Source organism: Coenobita brevimanus, chromosome 43 (assembly GCF_032717465.1).
Source record: "Coenobita brevimanus isolate Jiangsu-jjx chromosome 43, ASM3271746v2, whole genome shotgun sequence".
In the NCBI taxonomy this organism is placed as follows: domain Eukaryota; kingdom Metazoa; phylum Arthropoda; class Malacostraca; order Decapoda; family Coenobitidae; genus Coenobita; species Coenobita brevimanus.
In genome coordinates this window covers 12,605,944-12,613,004 of record NC_136996.1, presented here as the reverse complement: position 1 = coordinate 12,613,004, position 7,061 = coordinate 12,605,944, and the positions used below count along the sequence as shown (strand labels likewise).

General features: G+C 45.1%; 1 non-coding gene across 1 annotated transcript; it reads right to left on the bottom strand.

Annotated features, from left to right (window-relative positions):
• Window positions 1–6,367: 6,367 nt before the first annotated feature.
• Window positions 6,368–6,486, bottom strand: LOC145397915 (5S ribosomal RNA). The gene has a single exon (XR_013897051.1). It is a non-coding gene; the product is annotated as a 5S ribosomal RNA (ribosomal RNA).
• Between the last annotated feature and the right edge of the window lie 575 nt (window positions 6,487–7,061).

Here is a 7,061-nt window from a genome sequence, read left to right as displayed (position 1 = left end):
TTGTTTTGGTGCATCATTCCTCCGATGTCCGATAGAGCGCCGCTGCATCCTCCCCACTTCCCGCCTGTCTCTAACCGCGATTGGACGTACGCTCTTCGCAATGGCTGCCCACGTGTTCGCTTTTGTGGTGGTGCCCTACCTGCTGCAGGGCCTCCTGCTGCTCTTGGGCCTCCTTTTAGTGTGTGTGATGATGGCCCCGCCACCTGAGAAAAGGAAGAGAGTGGTGTTGACTCTGGAAAAGAAGAGGGAGATATTGGAGAAAGTTGATGCGGGTTGGTCTTCTTCCCGCATTCTCCGCGAGTACAACCTGGCCCGGTCGACTTTGTTCGATATCAAACATTCCCGAGACAAACTCATGCAGTACACGGCTGACTTCTCGTCGAGAAGCAAACGCAATGTGGAAAGGAAGGTTATGTTTACCCCCAAGTTTGCAGAAATCGACCGATCCACGTTGATTTGGTATCGACAGCAACGTGCAGCTGGTGTGATGGTACGTGCAACAGAGCTGAAGGCTGCTGCTGAGAAGTTTGCAAGGCTTCACGACGCCCTAGACTTCAAGGCATCCGAGGGTTGGCTCTTCGCGTTCAAGTTGCGACATGGCCTTCCTAACCGTAAAGCACATGGCGAAGCATTGGACACTAACGAGGATGGAGTTGACGAGTTTCGGCACAAGGCGAAAGGCTTGATCGACAGGGAGGGCCTAACTCTCGGTCAAGTCTACAATGCTGACAAAACTGGCCTATTCTATCGCTTGCTGCCAACGAACACTCTAGCCGAGGAGACGGAGAAGCGTGTACCTGGCCGCAAGCTTTCCGAGGAACGGATATCTGCTTTGTGTTGTGCCAGTGCTAACGGCATGCACCGGCTTAAGCCCATTGTTGTTGGCCGTGCAAAGCAGCCTCGGTGCCTTCGTGGGGTGATGGATGTCCTTCCTGTTGTCTGGTACCATTCTTTGAAAGCATGGTTCACAGCTGTGATTTTCAAAGACTGGTTTCACCGTCACTTCGTCAAGGAGGTCATCCATTACCAGACGAAGACACTGGGAATCCCTCGCGACCAGGTAAAGGCTCTACTTCTGCTCGACAATGCACCTGCCCACCCGTGCGACAAGGACTTGGTTGCTGAGAATGGCCGTATTAGGTGCATGTTTCTGCCACCTAATACGACTGCTCTCATTCAACCCATGGACCAAGGAGTGATCGTGGCAACAAAGCGCCTATACCGTCGGAAGTTCCTGGACAAGGTGATGGTTGTTCTCGAGGACGAGGACGAGCGCAGGGAAGGACGGGACACACGAGGCAAGCGGACTTTGGAAAACCTTCGCCGCTACAACATCAAGTCTGCGCTGTACAACTGGGCTAGCGGATGGAAGGAAGTCCCTGTGAAAACTCCTGAAAATGGTTGGTCTCGTCTGCTTCTAGGAACGGATGTGGAGTATGATTTTCTGGGGTTTGACGTGGATGACTTCCATGCACGGCTACGTACGCACGGCGACGATGTTGATGTGGACGATGTTCGTGAGTGGTTGGACAACGACGAGGGCGATCCTGGGTATCAGACGTTGTCTGATATCGAGATCGCGTCTTCGGTTGATGGTGTCAGTACCGAACTTGAAGATTCCGACGACAAAGGCGACGATGATGCGGACTCCTCTCAGCAGGACACTACTCCAGCCATCCCCAAGCTGAGCGCACTCCGGGAACATCTAGAGTTTGTCCTAGACTACCTGGAACACCCGGACTGCGACAGGGAGATGGGGCCCTTGGGACTCGTGGAGAAAGTGCGTGCTTTCAGGCAGCGCATCATCAATCGTCAGAATCGTCGTTCCTTGCGTCAGTCAACGATTGACAGTTTTTTCAGGCCCGTGACCCCTGCTGTGCCCAGCCCTGGCTCCACTCCGTTGCCTCCCCAAGACAGGCCCTCATGCTCCGAGCCACAGCCCAGCACATCAGCCAAGGTGGAGTCACCGCTCGACGTGAGTTTGCGGCTTTCTTCAGAGTCCTCTACAGTGGGTACGCCATCACCACGACCCAGCATGCACCCCTAGGTCGCCTGCCAGTGATACTCTCGGACTCTGACAGTGAATAAACAGCAAGAACTTCTCCACTAGACCACACGGGAATTTTGAGTGTTGTGCAGTGAAAAAAACGGTGTGTTGTGTTAAGGTTTTCAAGTTGAGAGAAAAGACTCAATGGAAAAGAAATTTAACGTAAATAAACTTCTTTGTTTTGGCTTTGGAAAATGGAAAAAAATTGGGAAAAGTTAAAGTGCAACACTAAGTTACAATGGAGCATTATTTGGACAAAAGTGAACACTGTGAAGAGAACGGACTTCTGTGTGTTATTGACTGAGTTCAGTGCAAGACTTCAGGAAGAGTGTACTGCAAGTGCTTCAGGAAATCGTTCTTACTGTCAGAGTCCGAGAGGAGGTGGTTATTCATCGAGGTGGCCATGGACTTGCTGTAAATAGCCAGAATGTTTCATACTGTACTTTTTTCCATACTATACTTACTAGAATGTTTCATACTGTACTTTTTTCCATACTATACTTACCTCATTTCACTCTTTAATGTCCTTTATTGGTGTGAATAGGGTGTTTGTAGCTATGCATGTGCTATAGGAATGTGTTTTTCTGAGTTAGGCTAGGTTAGGGTCCATAAGTACCAGAATGTTTATTAATGTATGAACATACTTCTAAACCCTCATTTTATGTTTCTTTTGCATTTATTTCAGTCATTTATGTGCCTTATTGGTGTGATTTGGGTCTTAAATAGGTGCTATGCATGTCCAGAGGGAGTTGTATAGGTGTTTCTCTGAGTTAGGGTACATAAGTACAAGTCCATAAGCTGGGGCCCAATATCCGGACAAAACCAATAACCAGACCTACCAATGGCTCTATTACGTCGGATATTGGAGTGATTACTGTATTTTAAAATGTTATACAGTCGCGCCGCAACGGATTTGACAATAAAATTCCCAAGACTTTGCACAAATCACGTCAAGTGGGGTTGGTGGAGGATTAGTGCCCCTCCCTGTAAAACAATTAACTCTAAGCCCTTGGCCACCCTATCTGGGATACATGGCGTCTGGCAATGAATGAAAAAAACACATAGCCAAAACATCTCATGTAACACCGCCTAAATGATTCTTCCGTCTATCTATCTATAGCCCGATGCCTTAATCCTGCAAAGGGTGGCTGCAGACAATACGCTTCCAAGTCGCTCTGTCACCCATCATTTGACTACCCTCCCCCCAACTCACTCTTCCCTCCTTCATATTCCTCTCAGCTCCATCCCTCCACCTCGTCCTCAGTCTCCCCCTCCCTCTCCCTCCCTCCACTTCACCAACACACATCCTCTTAGTCAGTCTTTCATTCTCAAGTCTCTCTGCATGTCCAAACCACCTCAGTGTATTTCTCTTAATTTTCTCAGTCACATCCACATCCACCCCACGTTCTTTCACTTCTTCATTCATCAACCTGTCCCTCCATGTCACTCCACATGCTCCTCTTAGGTAACTCATTTCCACTGCTCTCACACTTGACTTGTTCCCCTCTAGCAAGGTCCATGCCTTGCTTCCATACTTCAGGGTAGGGATCACAATACTGTCTTGCAGTGACTTCTTAACTTCCATACTCACCTCCCTATTTCTTATCACCTCTTTCAGTGAACCAACAACCTTTCTTCCCTGCCATACCCTCTCAAGCACTTCATCCCCCAAAGTTCCATCCTTAATCATCACACTACCCAAGTACTTGAATGCACTTACATTTTCCATATCCTCACCATCCAACCTCACTGTGCATTCTGTGACTTCATTCCTCTCAAACACCATAACTTTACTCTTGTTTATATTATCTTTCAGATTCTTCTTCTTACACACTCTCCCAAAGTCATTCACCAAACATTGCAACTCCCATTCATCTTCACCCAGCAATACTGTATCATGAACATACAGCAACATCAGAATCTTCCATACCTCACCTTCATTCATTAGAGCCACCCCCACCTCCACTGCCCTACCGTGCACCTCATTTACAACCCCATCCATATATATATATTTAACAGCCATGGAGATATCACACATAGCCCCTGTTTCAGTCCCACATTGAGATCAAAGAATGCAGCTCACCATCCACTCACACCGTAGCCTTAGCTCCCTCATACGTACTCTTCACAGCACTTAACAGTTTCCATCCACTCCATATATTTTTAATACCTTCCACGTACGTTGCCTATCTACTCTGTCATATGCTTTCTCCAAGTCCATGAAGGCAGCATACACTTTCTTTCCCTTCTCTGTATACTTCTCCACTAAACATCGTAGAACAAATATCTCATCTACACACCCTTTTCCCTTCCTAAATCCCCCTTGTTCTTCTCCAACTAGTTCCTCTGTTATATGCCTAACCCTATCAATAAGTATTCTGCCATATATTTTTCCAATCACACTAAGAAGGCAAATATCCCTGTGGTTACCACATACTTCACTCTCCCATATTCGTTTGTATAAAGGAACAGTTATACCTGATTCCTCTGGAACCCTTCTCTCTTCCCAAGCCAGTCTACGCAACTTCCATATCCACTCCACAGCAATCTCACCCCCATACTTCAGCATGTCACCACACACTCCATCAATTCCTGGAGCCTTTCCCATCTTGATCTTCTTCATTGCTTCAACTACTTCCGTCCAACTGATCTCTTCCTCTCATCTCTTCTCCCAGTCATTCTCAACCAATTATACTCGCACTGCTCTCACTCTCTACATTCAACAAATCCTCAAAGTGCTCCTTCCATCTCCTCATTTTCTCTTTCTTCTCCACCAACAATCTGTTATTCCCATCTTTCACTCCCCTACTATTTCCCCTTTCACACTGTCTTACTTTCTTTACCTCCTTCCAAAACAGTTTCTTACTCTCCCTCCATTTCACACTCAGATTCCTCCCAAACTCTTCATCCACTTTCTTCTTACTCTCCTTCACCAATCTCTTCACCTCCCTCCTCCTGCTCACATAATCAGTGGCCTCGCACAGTGATCAAGTTTATGGGTGGCAAATGAGCTTGTTCACTGTGAATTCGTTCACTGTGAACCAGGGCTGTATTATGAATAGTGCCTGGGGAGCCCAGGCTGAGGGGCCTTTAGCTTGCAAAATGCAAATAATTGTAATAATAATAATAATAATAATAATAGTAATGTAACACTTGCAGCCCATTCTGCTACAGCATAAATAGTGAATGTTTAGTACTTTAATGTATAAGGACAAATTTTAATTATTATTTTATATTATTAATAGTACAAATAAATATATTGTGGTAGGTGGTGGCGACCATCATCCACTCACTTGATGTAGTGCTCCCTACTTCCTTAGCTTTTATCATTCTTTTTCTGTGCCTGCCCTCCTCTCTTTCTATTTCTCCTATCTTTCCTGTCACTTCTTATTCCTTTTCTTTCCTTTACAGGTGGCTTTACACTGAGTGACAAGCCAAATGGTTTCCTGTAAGCCAAGAAACCATTTACAATGCTGGGTGGTAACCATATAACCAAACCATACGTGCTCCCTACGTGTCAACAAGTGGGTTGGTGGAGGGTTGGTGCCCCTCCCTGTAAAACAACTAACTCAGTGTCAAATGGGCACCCTTTACGGGATTATGGTGTCTGGCAATAGATAGATAGATAGATGGACAAATAAATATATACGGTATGCTGGTATTTTTACATCTGGGCTATCTTTTTGTCTAAATATAAATGCTAATACATGCACCCCTCCCCTCCCCCACCTCGGAGCAAAAATATGCTCCGTCAACAGTCACTCGTTCGGTTCCATTGTGTTCACATTCAATCGCTGTGTATATAGGCTACCCACTTGGGTGTGTACTGTGTAGTGTAACTTCTATGAGAACTGTTTGGTGTGACACCTACTGACTCACATTTATCTTTGGATTTTATACCTTTACATGAGTTTACTGTGTGCTGTGACTAGATGCTTTAGACGTTAGAGTTATGGAATAACATGAATTTGGGGAACTATTGTGCAGATATCTCCTAGTCTACCTTCACGTGAAATTGGTGAATCAATGATATTAATCGTATTCTGTTCTGCATTTCGACCTGTCAGTTTCAGTTATTAAATTAATAACTTGCAGAGGTTTAAGTGGAGCTGCTGAATGCAAAGCCAAAAAACAAAAACAACAACAGTTTTCTATTGAACTTAAATAATTAAGAAAACTTACTTCATTTTTTGACAAAATTCATTCATTCATTCATTGCCAGATGCCATGTATCCCAAACGCGGCGGCCAAGGGCTTAGAGTTAACTGTTTTACAGGGAGGGGCACTAATCCTCCACCAACCCCACTTGACACGTAGGGATGCCAACAGCATCTGGTGTTCCCAGGCGGTCACCCATCCAAGTACTAACCAGACCCAACGTTGCTTAACTTCGCTGATCAGACGGGAAGCGGTGTACTCAACGTGGTATGGCCGTTATGTACCCTTGTTTTATGACAAGGATGCATCTGAAAAAATCTGTTACATAACGATTTACTGTATATCGAGTTATTTATATATAACATGATTCACCCAAGAGTCTGCAAATCAAGTTTCCAACTCATTTAACTGATAGTTATTTCACTTCACTACACTTTACTTGCTGCTTCAGCTTCAACTCTACACTTCTGTTCCATCACTGACACAAACACCTGACAGCAATGAGTTCAAAGACCATCTTTGAACAAACATACAACTGTAAGCTAGTGCATCAGCAATCATATAAGCAAAAGGAGTGATCATACATTGACCAGTGAGGCTTTGTATTAGCAAAAATGTTATTGTATATTGGAAAAAGGTTCTAACTTTTCTGTTATAGTACTAAAAAGAGAAAAAGACTTGCTGCATAGCAGTACCTCGTCGGTTGATGCTACACCCATACCTGACCAACAAAAGGAAAACTTACCTGGTTGTACTACCTTGACTACTGATCCTGATGCCACACCTGACCAACAAAAGGATGACTTACCTGGCTGTACTGCCTCATTTACTGATCCTGATGCTACACCTGACCAAC